Source organism: Xenopus laevis, chromosome 9_10S, assembly GCF_017654675.1.
Source record: "Xenopus laevis strain J_2021 chromosome 9_10S, Xenopus_laevis_v10.1, whole genome shotgun sequence".
Taxonomy (NCBI): domain Eukaryota; kingdom Metazoa; phylum Chordata; class Amphibia; order Anura; family Pipidae; genus Xenopus; species Xenopus laevis.
This window is the reverse complement of record NC_054388.1, coordinates 84,677,322-84,697,088: the sequence shown is the minus strand read 5'-3', so window position 1 is coordinate 84,697,088 and position 19,767 is coordinate 84,677,322. Positions and strand designations below refer to the sequence as shown.

The 19,767-nt window shown below is 36.0% G+C and overlaps 1 protein-coding gene and 1 long non-coding RNA gene across 6 annotated transcripts in view; one reads left to right on the top strand and one right to left on the bottom strand.

Moving 5' to 3' along the window:
- The window catches only part of LOC121398856 (RNA binding protein fox-1 homolog 1-like), a 351,364-nt gene that overhangs the window by 69,564 nt on the left and 262,033 nt on the right, over positions 1-19,767 (bottom strand). The gene's annotated exons all lie outside the window — the stretch shown is intronic.
- Positions 10,030-15,131, top strand: LOC121398857. Its single transcript, XR_005964550.1, has 2 exons — positions 10,030-10,085; positions 14,976-15,131. It is a non-coding gene; the product is annotated as an uncharacterized LOC121398857 (long non-coding RNA).

The following is a 19,767-nucleotide window of genomic DNA, read 5'->3' as shown; positions in this document are numbered from 1 at the left end:
TCTCCAGCCTTTCCTTCTCCCTTAATGTTAGCACCCACGTTTGCATAATTTTTGACTGATTAAAGACCTCAATGACCTCGCAAAGTTGGTGACCAAATTGCTTTTGCAAATGTTTTCAGTGTATGTAATAAAATCACAAACCATTTTTTGCGACAAATTATTTAACAAAACTCCAGAGCAGGTGTTAAAAGTTCACAATGCACAATTAAGATTCGTAATACAATAAAATCCTAACGAAGAACATTACATTGCAACAGTCTCATTTTTATTCGCAAAGTTCTGCTCTTTGCAAATTTATTAAATTTCCCCATATTATGTTAAATCTAAAAAGTAAGCATATATCAAAGTGAGCCAAATATTTTTGTATAGTATAAAGTAAATATATAGGATTTTTGCTAAATGATTATGTTTCTAGAAATGCCTCAAGTGATTTGCATAAAAAATGTAGTAGCACATTTTAGTTACCCAACATACTATTTTCCACCAAGAAAATGAAAGTCACGAAGGCCTTTTCACAGTGTGAAATATTTCTTTAGAGTTGAAGAATAGGTTTTGAAGGAAAATGGGAAAACAAAAGAGAACATTTATGATCTATTGAAGCCACTGTTTGAAATGCCTGAGAGGGGTATTACTGAAATTATACTAAGCCATCCATTATTGCCTGGCTTCACTACCTTCAAGGCTTCCTGAGATTCCTTTCATAAAAGAGCATGGTTTACTGTAATTCTGTCAAGGTTTAGACGATAAGACAAAACATAAAAATAGAATACAATGGCTAATAGGCCAATATGTTTTTACTGTATATTGTTATATTGTGTTGAACCGTGTATACAAAATACAATTTAAATTTAAGTAGTTCCTTTATATGTGAAAAATAAGAGGACAGTATTATTGTGTACAACCCCCATCTTTTTTTTCAGCATATTTGATTCTCTTGATTCCAATGCAAACATAATAACAATTGAATATTACTAGTCATGGTGCCAAAACATCTACACTGGCTGAGTCTTAACTTAATACACATGTATGATATATAGGACACTTCATTTTAATATAATCAAATGGAGAGATGTCTTGTAGCTGTCACTCAGGCAACAGTGACTGATGCACAACTTCATAAACACTTAATGGACAAAGATATACAGAAAAGTCAGTTAGAAGAGAGCCTGCAGCAATGAGAAAGTACTTAAAGTTAAATTAAATAGGAACTTTGCAGCACACACAATAAATCCCATCAATTACATCAGGCTACCTCTTTAAGTACATTTCCAGGGAGGAAGATGAGTTATTTATCCAAATTTATCTCAATATTTTCTGCTACAAACTCTGATCAAATAATCTCAGGTTTTTTACACTTATTTATTATTAAATTTTCCTGAAAATTTGCTTTGCGAGAAAATTCAGATTTTCATGATTTTTTGGGATTTTTTCATCTGATTTTCACAAATTTCACAATTTTTTCAGGATTTTCACCCGAAACCTCTGTAAACTTTGGGGTATTGCACGAAACCCAGCGCACATCAAAAAATCATTTGACTTCTCCCCTTGACTTATATGCAACATCTGAGATTCCAGATTTTCAGATTCAGACTTTTCCATCCTCAGTGTTTAATAAATTCCGAAAAATTTGTGATTTTTTAAAAGTCTGATTTTATAAAAAAAAATCAAGTATTTTCCGTGATTTTTGCATTTGGAGTTTAGTAAATAACCCCCTTAGAGTGAAACAATAGTGTACTCACAGGAGAATATGAATAAAATATATAGTTTCACCCTGCTAAACATACAAATTAACTGGCACATTGTTCAAAAAATATCTACAACATAGGAAATGCAGCAGATAATGGGTCTGAGTAGAAAAATATTAAAGCTAAAAGTCAAAAATATACACTTGGGGTATTTTTTACCCTTATTTATGGTAACTAGTCTAGGGGCGAATCTGACCTATATTGCTTAGTCAAAAAGTAGCGAAATTATGACAAATGTAAGTCTAAGAACAACAGAAATTTTTTTGACACCCATTTTTTCTGACAATTTTTTTCCCCTTATAGAGTCTATGGACATCATTTTCTGCATCAGGTTCCTATAATATTCACACAACATGAACGTAGTGGAATGGTCAAAACTGAATTTACCGTCTTACAAGTCAGCAATGATAACAATTGTATATGCTGTATCTAACACTGAAATTCTAGCTAAAGATTTGAATTATAATAACATTTCCACCTCATACATGATGCTGTTTGCATGACTAAGATCCACTCACTATAATACATTCAACATAGGTGCAATATGGTATGTCTTTAATTGAAACATGATCACTCAATAACTTACTACAAGTGCAAATAATACCCTTACCAGATATATATCACAATCATGTAGGCTTTACATTTTGCATAAGGTCATGGTTTATTCATGTCACATTCAAGAACAGCCCATAAAAGGACAATGAAAGAGAAGAACCACAGTAGATTAATAGAGGAAATATAATATGAAAAGAATGATAACAAATAACAAAACACACACAAAAGATTGTCTGAGGATGTCATGAAAACATCACTGCAGGGTACAATGAAATAAGTTTAAAGGAAATGTATTGAAGCTTGAACAGAAAATCTTTCCAGCCATAAATATTTGAGGAAAATATTCAAATGATTGATAATAGATAATACAGTATGCATATTAACCATATTAACTGTGCAAACAATTGTTCTCTGTGTTTTATATTGACTTTTTTTATAGGCACTATGTTTTAGTGTATAAAGTGATGTTTCCCCTTTTAGGTTAGTGCTGTATGAGAATGACGGGCCAAATGCAAAGTTGAAAAACTATACATAGAAAGAAATCACCTGTGACAATACAGTATATAGTGTCCACTGATTATTTCCTGCACACAAATAACAAATGTTGTGGTCTCTCAAAAGCATGCAGTTCTGGAACTTATGTTTGCCAGTTGTGTTTTAATCAGGAGACCAGTGTCAGCAGTGTCAAATGTAGGGGCAGATTTATCAAGGGTCGAATTTCGAGGATTAATTAACCCTCAAATTCAACCCTCAAAGTAAAATCCTTCAAATTCGAATATCGATTTCGAAGGATTTAGGGCAAATGCTTCGATCGAACGATTTTAAGCGATCGATCGAAGGATTTTTATTAGATCAAAAAAAGCTTAGAAAAGTGCTGGCCCTGCTGGGGAAGGTCCCCATGGGCTAACATTGCAGCTCAGTAGGTTTAAAGTGGCAAAGTATGAAGTCAAAGTATTTTTTAAAGAGATAGTACGTTCGACTATCGAATGGTCGAATAGTCAAACGATTTTTACTTTGAATCTTTCAATAATTGAGGTACCCAAAAAAATACTTCAATTTTTTTTTTCATTCGAATCCTTCACTCTAGCTTAGTAAATCTGCCCCGTAGTGTCTCTGGCATTCATGCAGAGAATTCTCTATATTTTCTACTGTTACCAGTCAGTATTTTTATCCAAGATATCTATTAAATATGACAACAAAATAAAATATGTATGTTATGCATACTAGAATAAATTATAGCAATGTTTACATTACAACAGACAATGTTAAGGGAGGCCTGTGTGGTGTTATAAAATTAGTTCTGCTTTCTTCAAGTTGAGTTTTAGAAAAAGACATCCAAAAGAATATGGCAGCAAGGCAGTTTAACACTGATAGAGAAAAGATCATGACAATAAAGATAGATTTTGGTATTATAAGCCTTTAGACAGAATTGAATACTAAAGTAGCTGATTAATTGACCCAGTGATGCAGCATATAGTGAGAATAGTAGTGGATCAAGGACAGGGGGTCAAGGACCCCAACAGAGAGTTCAAATAGTGAGGCTTTTGCAGGGATGTAACTGAATCCAGGAGAGTGCTGTACCCTGTATGCCATGGGAGAAATATAGAAAAGCTGGTGATCTACTTGGTCAAAAGCAGCAGATAGGTCAAGGAGTATTACTATGGAGAATCATCCATTAGATTTAGCAGACAGATGGTCATTAGAGACTTTGGTTGTGCCGTCTTAATTGAATGTAGTGGGAAGAAACCAGATTTTAGTGATGAAGTGATGAGTGTTAGTAGTACATTGCTGCCAATAAGCCATTACAAAAACATATACAAATTCATATTTAGTCTTTTTGTGAATAGTCCATTGCTTTAATAATTAAAACAATAAAGATTTTATAGTTAACCAGTACATATCACATTACATGATATCTTAAAACAAAAATTAGTTTGGAAAGTCTGATAGTGGCAGTTCACATGGTTGTTATATCGTTAGGTCCATAGATATTTGGACAGAGACAACTTTTTTTTAAAAAAAATTTGGTAGAGGTTGATCTTGGTTTCATCTGTCCAAAGAATGTTTTTCCAGAACTGTGCTGGCTTTTTCAGATTTTTTTTTATCAAAGTCCAATCTAGCCTTTCTATTCTTGATGCTTATGAGTGGCTTGCACCTTGCAGTGCACCCTCTGTATTTACTTTCATGCAGTCTTCTCTTTATGGCAGACTTGGATATCGATACGCCTACCTACTGGAGAGTGTTGTTCACTTGTTGGCTGTTGTGAAGGGGTTTCTCTTCACCATGTTGTCTTCCGTGATCGTCCAGGTCTTTTTGTGATGCTGTGATCATCAGTGCTTTCTTTCTTTCTTTTTTTCTCAGGATGTACCAAACTGTAGATTTTGCCACTCCTAATATTGTAGCAATTTCTCGGATGGGTTTTTTCTGTTTTTGCAGCTTATGGATGGCTTGTTTCACCTGCATGGAAAGCTCCTTTGTTTGTTCACAGCAAAATCTTCCACATACAAGCATCCCCCTCAAATCAACTCCAGGGCTTTTATCTGCTTCATTGATAATGACTTAATTAAGAAATTGCCCACACCTGTCCATGAAATAGCCTTTGAGTCAATTGTCAAAATTAGAAAAAAGTTGTCTCTGTCCAAATATTTATGGACCTAACTGTATGCAATGGCATCCAGTGCAATTCCTTACATGGTTAAGGACCAAACTGATCGCTTGCCTTATTTCCTCACATGTTGGATTCAGTTGCTATTTATGCTCTTGAAGAAGATGCATTAGTGCGCACACAATTATTTTTAATGCATATTAAATGTACATTATAGTAAACATGCAGTAAAATGAAAAATGCAATGAAAAATGCAATGTTTATGTTCAAGTCATAGTACAGTTATACATGTACATTAAATACACGTACAGTTATACATGTACAGTAAACACGCAGTAAATGAAATATGCAATGTTTATGCAATGAAAAATGCAATGTTTATGTTCAGTTTTAAAATACAATATTTTAAATATCTCTTCATGAAGTGTAACAAAATGAACCAGAAATGTTATTATACAACCTGCAATACCCCCATATAAAAAAGATATTTCACTGTTGCAAAGTACATGTTGAATTTGAAAAAGAAATCAGATCCAACATATTTTCATTAAAAATATGTACACATTTAAACACTTGTATTTTTATATGTCTCTTAGCAAAAAGTTACAAACTATGAATGATTATTGTGTAGTCTTCTAAAAAGGAATCATTTTATTTTTCAAAATAGTCTCCCAGCCTCTTAGGCCTGAGAGTTTTAATGAGCAAAATGTGATATTTAAAAATCAAATAAACAAAAGGAGACAAAACCAAAAGTACATTTTGCTATTTTTACGGTTTAGAGAGAATAGAACACCTGATGGGACACTCCATCAGAGTAGCAGGACAATAAATTAGAAATAAAATGGTATAATGGGTAGCATGCTGAGGAAGGACAAATAGAATAATTTGTATCAAACTGACTGAGCTCACTAGGGTCTTTGTTGATGTTTGCTGCTGAATTTCATTATGTCAAAAAACTGTATGTGGATGTGTAAAAAATGGGAAAATAGAAAGTTTAGCTTATTAACAACATCACTGTTCTGTTTCCATATCAGAATAGAAAATAAATAACATTATATTGGTTTTGCAGATATCATTTCTCCATACCTGGGTTATCTTCATCCCAGCTACTGACTTATTAGTCATACATTGAGAAGCTTTAATAGTAGATAACATGGATATAGTTTTGGTATAACAAAGTTTGATGTGTTTTAGCACCATGTTAACAATGAAATCATATGAACTGTTGCTCTCCCCATTGCATTTGTTTTTTTAAATGTTTCTTTGAAGTTTATACATTAACAGTTTGCAGTTTATTTATTTTGCCGTCAGCTTTTAATTTTCTCTTTTTTTTACAGGATAATGTCATTTAAAATGTATTGGAGCAGAAAACAAAATAAATATTTCTAATTAATGAAAAAGCCTAATCACTATTCCCCACATGGGAGAGTAATTTTTCACTGTTCATTTTTTTCTGTGTAATCTCAAAACTGACATAATAAGAATGCATTGGGCAATAAATCTACTGCTATTTGAGTTTTTATGGCTATGTGCGAGGCTGTTTTTAATTATTCTCAATATCACAGTCAAATAAAAGCCGCTTGTGGCTGCAGTCTATTACAACATGCAGTGTTGATAAAAAATATTAGAAAAAGCTAGATGTGTTCCCATGACTCAGTGTTACAATTTGTTCTGCTAAAAGACAAAAAACGACTTGTGGATTGTCCCTCAGCTAGCTCATGCTGGGCGATTAGTGATTAATTACCTTGCTGCAAATTGACATGGCACAAGGAAATTGACATAGCCCTGATTAATTAACTTTTTATGTGTGATAGTTATTCACAAAACATTGCACACTGTAATTGAATACTTTTACACAAAGCCATGATAGAAAGGCTTTATTCAAATACAGATTAGTGCAAATTTCAGTGTTAATCTTGACTAGCAATTGTTCCTTTTGGTGTTAAGAAGAAATATCAATATTTTTATTCAAATTAGAAACCTATGGCTGTCAGCATTTAATAAAGTAGCAGTCTAATATTCAGCAAACATCTTGCTAGTAATGTCATTTTCATCTCCATACAAGATAGCATATGTGTACTTTTTTACAATTTATTCTGCATGGGTTAGGCTTTAGTATAGTAAATGTTTATACTGGCCATTATACCGTAAAAGGGTAGATTACAGAGTTAATACATTTGGATCTGTAATCTACATGAAATTAGTTAGTATGCAGATCAATATCAACCTGTTGATTTTTGGGGTGGAAATTATATTTTAAAAAATTCTGCTAAAAGTGCTTTCTCTTGCTTTGTGTGAACGACATAAGAACAATAGAGAAAATGAGAAATGTCTTCAAGATAAAAAATATTCAGCAAGTCCAGTTGATTTGAATTATTACGATATATGATGAATGAGAACCTTCACAGATAAATACCGCGCAGGCTTCAATCAGTAATTGTGGATTGACGAAAACACACTTTGCTTAAGAGAAAATTAAAATGTATTTTTTGTAAACTTGAATTGGCAATTTAGCAAATAAAATCACAAATAAAACCTTGAATTTGGATGTTGATAAATCTGTTTTGATGTGTTGATGTGTTGATGTATCTGCACAATGGCTAATTTAATTGTTGGGAAGTTTTCCCATTCATAGCAGGGGAAGTTTTCCCATTCATAGCAGGGTTGTGTAATGTCCAAAGTCCCCCACATGTTAACAATTGTGGCCTAGACAAATTAAAAAACATTTCTCATGGAGTTTTTCGAAATAAATGTATTTGGGTGGTTAAATACAGTATATTAAAGGCTTAAAGAGCAAGTTCCCAGAACTGTCTTTCCTACTTATAGGTTTAACCTACTTGTGGTTTCATTTATGAATTTTGACTCCTGATTGATTACTTGCTGTGCTAATAACTACTTGCCTGTTATAGTCTAGGTATTTTTTTTAATTTCAGTGGCATTTCTAATCCTGATCATGGCTACATATAAAAGATAAGAACTTTACATTTTCTACCAACTGATCTTTATGATCCACATAGTAGCCTTGCCTTGGGCAACACTTTGGAGCATATTTATCAAGGGTCGAATTTCTAATTTGAAAAACTTCGAAATTATAATTCAAAAATACCAAGTTTTTTTGGTCCGTTTTCGATCGAATAAGTCTGTATTCGGCCAAATTCGAATCGTACAAATCGAAGTAATACTGTAGCACAATTGATCGCATTCAAATCAAAGTTTTTTAAAACAGCAATTTGGCAGGTTTTAGATGGCAAATGGTCGAAGTTGAATTTTTAAAGAGACAGTACATGATAAATTTTCATATTCGAATTTTCGAAGTTTTGGAATTCGAAAATTCACCTCGACCTTTGATAAATCTGCCCCTTTCTGCTTAAGTCTTGGAGGCAACTGCATTTTGCAGGGCTTAACACATGGCCAAACATAGCAGAAACTGTACAGATGAAGTGCACACAATCCTATAAGTATGTTTACAAGATGTTCCTGAATGTTAAACTGAGCAACCCATCAATCAATGACCACAATGTTCCATGGTCTCTAAAGGTCATAATTCAAATTTGCATTTAAATGGTACACCTGAAGCCAGTTCATATCAATGCAACCTATTCAATAGTTACGGCCATGCCCCTTGCTGTGTGAAAGCAACAAATGAGGAATTTATGGTTGTTGTTGCCTGACATAAATCTGGCACTTGAGGACAACTTTTGTGCAGATAGAATCTTTAATGGATTGGACCCCATGGGCTAGGATTTTTCCTGAAGCATATCTCTATTCCTTCAATACAATAAAACAGATTAAAGACATGATATATTTAAATGCCATGTCAAGATAAAAAAATATATATAACTACAAAAAGAAATAAACACACTACAAGTATTGCCACCAAAGTTGATTATTTGCAGGAGGACTAGATGGAAGAGCACTCACATGTAAATCTGTATGTAATGTATGCTTCTGTGCCCAGTTGTCATACAATATTTACTTTTATAAATATGTTCAATAAGCATGTAAGGGAAAGAGGTTATATCTGGTGTAGGATGCAACTATGGAGAGGTGAAATATTAATTTCAAAATCATTTCAAAATTCATTATGAAAAGTAGAATTTTTATTCTAGAGTAAAAAAAGATGCTCACTTGAGGAACTGCTAGATTTATTACTCCTATGTTCAAGTACCTTTTACATCTGTATGTTTCATAAGAACTGACAAGACAAGCAGACTGAAACTTCTATCTTAGATGTGTATATCTGTTTCATACCATACCCCAAGCAATCTGTGCTTCTGTGAATAAAGCTACAGTATATGTTGCAGATGTTTCTTAGAGATTTCTGAAAAGTACATGATGCATGTCCCAGTATTTCTACTGAAGTTGAGCAATATCACTTTGATTTATACTTATCCTTTATTTAATATTATATAGAAATCTGTGCAAACATTAAGACAAAGAATGCAGTTGAAACATGCACTCCAAGTTTAGTCCCAGAGACACATGGGAAGTACATTATTTCCCCAAGAAACAAAGAGCTTACAAAGGAATTTTCTCTAGGGAACTGAACTGAAGATTCCCTGAATTAGAGTCCAGTGGATTAACTCTACAGACATATCTCCTCCTAAACCATCTTTATTTTCAAATGAACAGTGATACAAATTACATCAATCAATTAATTATCAAATTACAGTTTAGTAGGGTGGGCATCACCTTTTATAATGTGGGGAATTTGGGGATGATATATTACGACGGCTATTCTGCTGCAATTAAATGTTAATAAAAATAAAATGTAAAATGAGGGATTAAATAATTATATATAATGGTTCTTTGTGATGGCACATGTGACAATGTGTCAATCTACATTACAAAGGAAAATAATCTTTAAAATATAAAACCTTGTTTTTTTTTATCTCTGTGAGACTGGTGGTGCAGGAACAGCTAGAATTTTGTTAGCTCTAGTCTGAGTGCATAGGATAATGTCAAGTCAGTAAGAATAGACACTGGATCTGTATAACAACATAATGATTTTCGATCAACTCCTGCCAAGCTACAATCACCCTCTTTTTTTTTTTTTTTTTTATTAACAGTTTTTTGAAATTACATCAATTTGAAGAGAAGAGGAAAGAGAAGGAAGAAAGAAGAAGAAGGAGAAAGAAGGAGAAAAATTCGGAGTACTGGTCTCGCTCGCATTAATGCAGGTGAGTAATTTAGCACTTTAGTATTTTTAAGCAAGTTGGGAAAAGGTAGTCTCATATAGGGTCATCCGTTCTATTTCAGCCTGTATCTGTATTTTGTTGGGTAAACTGGTCGTCTTCCAGTTTCTTGCTAGTAGGCATCTGCTTGCTAGTAAGAGGCGCATGATTTTCAACTTTGTAGCTTTGTCTCTCGATTCTGTCTCGTATCCCAAAAGAGCCAATGCTGGGTGTAGACTTCTTTTATCTCCTGTAATGTCTATTAGGATAGAATTTACTTCCTCCCAGAATTTTTGTGCTATTGGGCATGTCCACCATATGTGCCATAAGGATCCTTCTCCTGAGTGGCATCTCCAACATTGGTTTGGTATATTGCGATAGGCTTTCGAAATTTTGTCAGGTGTCATGTACCATCTGTACATAATTTTAACAGTGAGTTCGTGGTGGTTTAATGCTCGTGAGTATTTCGAAGTTTGTAGGAACAGTTGTCTCCATACTTGCGTATTAAGTGGGATATTTAGCTCAGATTGCCATTTTTCCATTGCCGGTAAAGGTTTGTCTTGGTCGGTCATTTGGAATAAGTTGTATATGGATTTTGCACCTTTCTTTTTTTCCTTGGGTGCCCAGCATTTGATATCAAAGAGGGTTGGTTGTTGTAAGCCATTCCATTTGTTTGAGTGAATATAGTGCCTTAGTCGTATATACGTATACAATTGTGTATTCGGTATTTTAAATTTGCTTTGCAACACAGAGAAAGTAACTAGACCGTCCTGATCATATAAGTCTCCCATTTTGGTGATGCCTGCTGCTTGCCATTGAGTTAGGCACAGGTCTGGAGTAGCCCCTTCCAGTATGTGGATTGGCATAAAGGCAGTTGGGGGATTGGTTATAAGCCGGTTAGACTTGGTTGTGTACCAAGTTTGTAGCGTTGCCTGTATAGTGTGCGGTAGCGTGCTCGTAAGTGGTTTCTGGTGCTTGGTCATAGACCAGACGTGGTCTATAACTTTATGTCCCATGTTTGAAAGGTATATCCACCTCTCTATGTCCACCCATTGTTTGGTTCCGGTTGGTAGATGCCAGTCTGTCATTTGGTCAAGGATTATAGCTTTGTAGTATTGGTGCAGGTTAGGGCACGCTAGCCCAGCTTTCCTTTTGCTAGTATACATGATGGCTTTTGAAATTCTCGGCTTCTTCTGGTTCCATATAAACGTGAACAGTACTCTTTGAAGCTGATGGAAGAAAGACCGGCATAGTGGGATAGGTAATGTCCTGAACTTGTATAGGATTTTGGGAATAAGTAGCATTTTTATTGCGTTGATCCTTCCTAGCCAGGAGATATAGGTAGTTTTCCAGCTCTGGAGTGTCATTTGAATGTCTCTCAACAGTTCCGCATAATTCTGTTGATATAAATGAGAAGGATCCGCCGTGATCTTTGAGCCCAGATAGTTGATTCCCGTAGGTTGCCAATCAAGTTTATAGTCCCTTTTAAGTGACTCAATCTCTGATTTTGGCATGAGTATTGGTAAAGCCTGCGTTTTTGTGGTGTTGAGCTTGTAGTAGGATAAAGAGCCAAAATGTTCGGTCAAATCAAATAGTTCCTGCAATGCAATACTTGGGTTAGCCACAGTTAATGCAATATCGTCAGCAAACAGTAATATTTTATGTTCTTGGGGGCCTATTGTAATACCTCTAATATCTTGTAATTGTCTGATCGCTTGGGCTAGTGGTTCGATACTTAACACATAAATAATAGGCGAAAGCGGGCACCCCTGTCTAGTCCCGTTTGACAGAGAGAAGGGGTCTGACAGAAAGCCATTTACTGTGACCTGAGCTGTCGGGTCAGAATATAGGGCCATAATTGCAGTGATTAATGTGGTGGGCAGGTCAAACTTTTCTAGGACTTTCCTGAGGTATAGCCAGTTCACTCTGTCAAACGCTTTTTCTGCGTCTAATGCCAACACCAGTGATGGTAAGCGTCTATTATGCATTTGTTGTATTAAGGTAATGAGCCTTCTAGTATTATCATGAATATGACGGCCTTGTATGAAACCTGTTTGGTCATTATTGATAATTTTTTCTAATATCGGTTGGAGTCTTTTCGCTAGAATCGCTGCATAGATTTTTATGTCACCATTTAATAGTGATATAGGTCTATAATTAGAGCACTGCATTTCATCTTTTCCTGGTTTGGGGATTGTTGAAATATAAGCTTTAAGCATTTCTTGGGGAAAAGACCCTTGTGTGGCTGCCGCGTTTAAAGCTCTTGTAAGATAGGGAGCTATGACATTACTAAATTTTTATAATACATGTTCGTATACCCGTCAGGGCCCGGGGCTTTGTTTTTTGGCATGTTCCTAATCACTTCCAAGACTTCCGCAGTCGTAATTTGTTTGGTTAGAGGTGGCATAGCTTCAACAGGAACTATCGGTAATTGTAGCTTGTTTAGGAATTTATTTATGTCTTCCTCTACGGGCAGTTTTATGGAAGGTTCGTCCTTAAGGTTATACAAGTTGCTGTAGAATTTAGCAAACGTGTCGGCTATATCCTTAGGATTAATTCTAGTTTTTTGGGAGGCATCTTGTATTTTCCCAATTCTATGCTGTAAGGTTTGTTGAACAAGTTGTTTTTTCAAGATAGCCGAGGCCCTATTTCCCATAATGTAGGTCGCGCTCTTAAGTTTCATAAGCTGCGCTTGACATCTACCCAGAATAAGGAGGTTTACCTCCTCTTTAAGTTTGTTCAGATCCTCTGTTATAGCTTTTGATGGGGTTATACGTTTTTTTTGTTCAAGGGTGTTAATTTTCAATAAGAGTTGTTCCTGTTTTGCCCTTGCTTGTTTAGTTTTGTATGATGCTATACTGATCAGTTGTCCTCTAATAGCTGCCTTGTGGGCACACCACAGAGTTAGGTCTGCTATGTTCGAGTTGTCATTTAATGAGAAAAATTCAGTTATGTTCGCCTCTATCTGCTTGTGGGTAGTATTGTCTGTTAGCAAGTCATTATTGAGTCTCCAAGGGGGCTTAGTGGTAAATTGGTGCTGTTCCTGGAGCGAAAACTCTACTAGAGAGTGGTCTGTCCAAGTGGTGGTTTTGATATTGCATTTTGATGTCATATGTAATGTTGATGCGTGGGTTAGGAATAAGTCAATCCTAGTGTACGAATTGTGTTTAGCCGAATAAAAAGTAAAATCTTTTGTGTGGGGTGCTGTACTCGCCATATGTCATACAAATTATACTGCTCTAAGAGTCTAGAAAATTTTTGGGACTTTTTGATAACTACTCTACCATAACTGTTGGGTAGGAACTCTACCTGAGGGGTTCTGTCCATCTTTGAGTCGGGTATGTTATTGAAGTCACCTCCAATTATGACTGTCCCTTGCTTAAAGTTATGAATTTGTTCTAAAGCCTGTGTTAGAAATACATTTTGGTCTGTATTTGGGGCGTACAGGTTGACCAAGGTGTATAGCTGTTGATTAACGTTACAAATAACAATTAGACATCTGCCACTGGAGTCAGCCAAGTGCCTCACACTTTTTATATTTAATGACTTTTTTACCATTATGGCTACACCTCTCTTTTTGGATGTTGAGGTCGCCGCTGCCATCATCACGTAGTGTTTATTTTCTAGTTTGTTTTGATCTTTGGTCCTAAAGTGGGTTTCTTGGATCCAAATTAGGTCCGCTTGTTGTCTTTTGCATTCCGCTAGCATTAACAATCATTTGCGAGGGGTATTGAGGCCCCTTGCATTGATACTCATACATTTAAGAACCATAGTGGTATTGCAAATTGCTAAGTGGGCTGTACTTGGCTGACCCCACAGTTAATAATACATATACAATCTTATACAGTTTACCAGTCTCCAAAGAAGGATAGAGAAAGTGGAAAGGAAGGAAAGTAGCATAAACAGAGCTAACAAAACATATATACAGTTTAGCCAAATATATTGGCTGTTCTCTACCTGCATGCATGCCGTTGCTAGGCAGAAAGTTCAGCAGTTAGAGATTGTAAAAGGGGGGTGTTTGGATCCGGTGTAAGTAGATCCATGTGTCTCCTTTCCGGTGTCAGGAGATGTGTGTTAGTTAAGTGACCAGGGTAAGCTTCCCTTGCTTAAGGTTGGACTTTGTTCCATTCCTGTTCAATTTGCATAGAACCTTTTGATGGTGATGGTGCTTGCTGTGTATCCGTGTAGATCTTCCATTGTTTAAGAGCTGCTGTGCCCTCCGCCACTGTAGCAATGATTTTTGTAGTATTTTGCCAGTGGACTATTAACTTAGTTGGATAGCCCCATTTGTATTGTATCTCATTTTGGCGTAAGATTTGCGTGATTGCTGCCAGTTCACGCCTTTTGGCCATGGTAGCTGTCGACAGGTCAGCATATATTTGGATATCGTTATATGGTGCTAGGAGTGTCTTGTGCTGCCTAGCGTAGTGCATCAAGGCTTCCTTTATGTGGAAAAAATGAATTCTCAGGATAGTGTCCCTAGGAGCACTAGCTGGTCCGCTGGGGTGTCCGGTAGCGCCGCTTTAATGAGGTCTAAGGCATATTGGCGTAACTGGGGTGGAAGGGTTTCCTCAGGGATCCCCCTTAGCCTCACATTATTCCTCCTTGAGCGATCCTCAATATCAGCTATCTTATTCTGAATTTTTTCCAGCTCTGCGTCATGTAAATTAACTGCATCTGCCATAGTGTTGTGCACTTCCACAAGGTCTGCCATTTTATTTTCTAGGCGGTCAGTGCGTTCGCCTAGTTCTTGCAAATCCCTTCTTAGGTCCTGCACTGTGCGCTTGGTGTCTGCGCATATATCTTCCCTGAGCTGTGTAAGCATGGCTTTTAAGTTTGCCTGTGTTATGCCTTGTACAGAATCATCGTACTTATCTGGCTGCTGTTCTATTTCAGCTCCCGCGTGTGCAGGTGATGATGCGCTGGAAGAGGAGCGGGCGCCATCTTGGCTGCTGCGTTTTTGAGAGGCCTTCGGCTGGGACCCGTAGAAGTCCGTGAGCTGCAGCGGTTGCTGCTTAGTTCTCCTCCTGGACATTGTAGGAATGGCCGTCGGTAAGTTTGCGGTTGAATTCCGCCCTGGATCTGCTTAATGCTGCTCTTTTCGTGACACCGGACACGGAGCTCCACAAAGACGCGTGTAGCTACATGCACGCGCAAGCCACGCCCCCCTACAATCACCCTCTTAACTCTAGCTCTATGTGGATTCATGCTTTTAAATGTATTAAATATCTGCTGGTAAAAAAAAAGCTTGTGGTTAAAGTTTCCCTTCAATGGTGTTCAGTTGCTTTCCACAATGTTTCTACAGCCATCTCTCTCCCTTCCAAATACCCCTTTTGCTTTATGTAAGTCAAGAACAGCTAGATAAAGATAAACACACTAGTAACCTAAATGATAAAATAAAAAGGTTTCCAACAATTTAGTATTGAAATGCAGAAATAATTTTTTTGTAAAATTATACTGCCTCAATCATTTGTATCTTTGATATATAGACTAATGCATGTGAAACTAAGGCAAAAATCTAGAAATATTAACAATAAAGAAAAACAAAGATGCCATGTACAAAGCCACCAGATATATTTCTTTATAACACATTACATGTCTTCTTTACATTCTTATACATTGTGCTGAGAGCTGTATTTTCAGTATAATAAACAATAAAAAAGCAGCACAATATATCTATTGTTAAATATGAATCAAACTGCCTTACAAAACCAAAAAGGTCTTATGAAATACTTTTATTTATATGGTACATAAAGGTTCTACAGAGACCTAACAGTCTTTAGCAATGACACAGACAAATAGCCTCAGGCTGGCTGTCTTCTGGTTACTGGGACCTAGGATAACAAAGGTTATTGTTATGATATCTATACGACATAAAAACCAAACATTCTCTATAGCTGTTCATCTGTCACATATGATACAAATATCAAAGAACTGGTAATAAAAATACCTGGCAGGCAGTGGGGACACCTGCTGTCTTGCCTTTGGGGACGTCTGCCGCCTGTATGATGCTGCCCGCTGTGCCGAGTCCTGCGCTTCCAAGTTGCGTGGTGATTCGGGGAAATCTGGCAATCCCCGAATAACATCATCGCATAGTGGCACGAAATTTTAATATTTAAAGGGCAGTCTGTCTAGTTTGCATTGCCCAATGTAAAGGTTCCTTCCATGTTCCTGGGTGCTTTCTAGTGATGGGCGAATTTTCGCCGTTTTGCTTTGCCGAAAAATCGCCAATTTCGAGCGAAATTCACGAAACGGCGAAAAATTCGCGAAACAGTGCAGGTGTCTCGTTTTTGACACGAATTTATCGCTGACGGCAAATCGTGCAAATTCGCTGTGAATTTGCGCCTGGCGAATAAATTCGCCCATCACTAGTGCCTTCTAGTCTGGTTTCTGATTGTGTTTCCCATGTATTAACCCTTGCCTGTCCCTTGCTGCCTGAATTGACCCCTGCCTGGCTTGACGACTCTCCTATTTCTGATTTGGTTCCCCAATGGATTCTCTCAGTGTTTGACCCTAGCCTGTGACCTCGACCTTGCTCCTGCTATTACCTTTTGTACTGCATTGCCCATGTGGTCTGACCCAGCCTGTTCCTTAACTCCGTTAAATGTTCCCTTTTCCTATCCATACACGTTTGGTCCCTATGCTCACCCAGAACTCTCTCCCTGGTTCTCCTTCAATAATACTTAGTGGTATCTGAGTAGCAGAGGGCTCCACCCAAAGCCAAAGACAGCTGCTACAGGTAGAAGATTGGGCGAGACCGAAACCTTGAAGTTAGTTCTGAGTTTTGGGATACCATATATTACAGAACAGTCTCAAATACTAGGGATTATTAAATAGCTAGATACCTTAACAACATAAACAAAGTAGGGGATTGAAATAACTCACACTTAAGCATCAGAAGTTCAAAATATTTCCTGGTTTGTAACAAACAAAGAAATGTCTAACTTTGTTAAGGGTCAGTGACAGAACTGCACTGCACAGTATTATGCAAAGGTATATAATTGGATACATATAAATCTGTATTCATCACAAAAAAAAGAAAAAAAGACATTCATTGACTCAAAGCTGCACAATTGAAGCCAATGTTTCAAAGTTTCTGTATCCTTTGCCAAGCTTTTGAGAATAAATGGTCCCTGCACTCTGATTTATCAACATTATATTTGCAAATATCACAAAGCACTGTTAAAATGATGAGGACATAGTACCTCCCCTCCTACCATAAACACTATTCCATACTATAACAAAACAATAAACCAATACATTCTTAGTTTTCTCCAACAAGCTCTAAATTTAAAAAAAAATGCAGTCTCCCATAGAATCCATTTTAAGATAATAATTCTTATTTTTAAAACCGATTTCCTTTTTTTTCCTGAAATAATAAAAAAGTATCTGGTACTGGGTCCTAAATAAGCTGTGTGAACCCACATTAGTGGCAAAACAATTTTATTTATTGGGTTTATTTAACATTTAAGGCATAGCGATTCCTTATCCAGAAATCCCCAGGCCCCAATTATTCGGTAATAATAGATATGATACCTGTACTTATTAAGATGTGTAATTCTGGCATATGTCAAGCCAAGTGTACAATTTTTGTGTACCTGAAATACAACTGATTTAGCTGTTGTAAGAGCATATATACAGTAGGATTGACATGCAAAGGAAGTTCTGACATTGCCATCCACGTAAGGTTCCCTTCCACATAGTCCAAATATAGATGTGTTCATTTAGAAGAAAGCAGTTATTCATCTGTAGAAATTATGCACCTTGCCATCACATCTGCTCATGGAAGGATGGATGGAAATATATTTAAATTCACATCCTTCCACAGTTTCATCTGTGTAATTATTTCATAGTCATACTGAAAGGCTAATATAAGTAAGTTGACATTTCTATTATGTGCAGTTGTAATATCATTTTACAATGTTTTATTATAATCAGGCTATCTTGTACACTGTGGACACCGTGAAAGACCAAAATGACAATTATTTTATAGGCTAAGACCTGTATCTGGAATTCCCATTTAGTAATTTATTGGCATTTTCATCTTGTCTCTTTTAAAACATGGTATATGATATGTATATATAGATATGAGAGAAATACAATATGTAGTTCAGCATATTTAAAATAGGACACACAAAACCTAATGTTGCTGTACCTTGTAAGATAAACAAAATAATAAATTACACTATACCATAAAAGAAATGAAAAAAGAAAGCTCAGTGCAAGCAGTATATGTAAAGCCTGCTAACATGTATTAGAGTAATACACCAAAAATGCAATTGTTGCCTTCAATTACATAGGGACCAGGGGCAGGATTCTCATGCATTATACTCACAAACATTGTTCAGTTTCCAGTCACCCTATTTATGACCTTACTGATAAAAAAACATTCTCTCAGGGTTGAACCAATGCCCCCAAACACTATGTCCTTTTGATGCTTCCATGCTCTGCTGCTCTTTCCCTTAACTGGCAGATACAAAGAAGTAGGATAATCTAAACCTACTCCTGCCTGGTTGGGTAGCTTGCTGCCCATTCTAGATGTCAGTTCTTACTTACACTAACTACAATGCTCTCTTACTGATCTAACCTATTAACCTATCCTGTCTACTACATGTAGTGCTGTCCTCTTCATGTGCTTCCAGCTTCCCATGTGTTCACATCATGCACACCCAGTTCATTTACTGATTCATTAATATTGCTTTATTCACTCTATCTACTTTTAGAACCTTCTGGAGACTTTCTAAGTTGTGGTTCATCTTGTGGTCAAACTTATTTATTACATTAACTTGACTAAACTTACTACTGACACTTAATAATGTTTCTTTGGTGCTTCAACTAAATTATAGTCAACTTCTACCCCATGACATGTTCAAGGACAAAATAATCCTTCAATATTCCCTATTCCTACCATTTATCAATAAGAACAATGAAACTGAAAGAAAAAAATTTTGAGATGTGTGATGTTATGCCCAGGTATATTAGGCAAAAAAAATCACCATGTCCAGAGAATAACTAAAAAACAGGATTGACACACATTGTGAATATTCACTCAGAGTCTGGGACTGTGTCCACAATATTACCATTTTAACTTATTGCAAACCCTTTTACTTTGAAACAATAAAAAACACTCTGTGGACATTAAGTCTACAGTTATAGACCTGAAACTTACAATATTTAGTAAATAAAATAAATAGAATGATTTAGGACTTATATTTAATGATGAGCTTGACATGTTTTACCCAAGATATGCTCCAAAAAAGGAATAGTGCTGAATTTACAGGTATTTTTTATTTTATTTTTGTGCTTCATGTCTCTATAATTACTTTTTGTGAGCTCTAACTAGCAAGTCAATGCCAAACATGCAGAGCTATGCAAAATGTTATACTGTATATACAGATGCATGTTTAATGAAATGTATAGAGGCCCTTATTTACTTTATGTGAAATCTGCCATTTTTATGTTTTCAATGAATTACTGACCGAATAAATAAGCCAAGTCTGTTTTATCTTCAGATAAAGTCGATATTATGGGTAAAAAGCAATCAAGCAAAAAAGAGCAATCTGCAATATCTGCACATGAAGCTGAGTGTTACAAGGCAAAGCAATGTGATTGGCGTGGAACTGTTAATTTAACTTTAAAGGTTTAAATTTCATTTCAATATACTACATGTTTTAGTGTTATGAAAGCT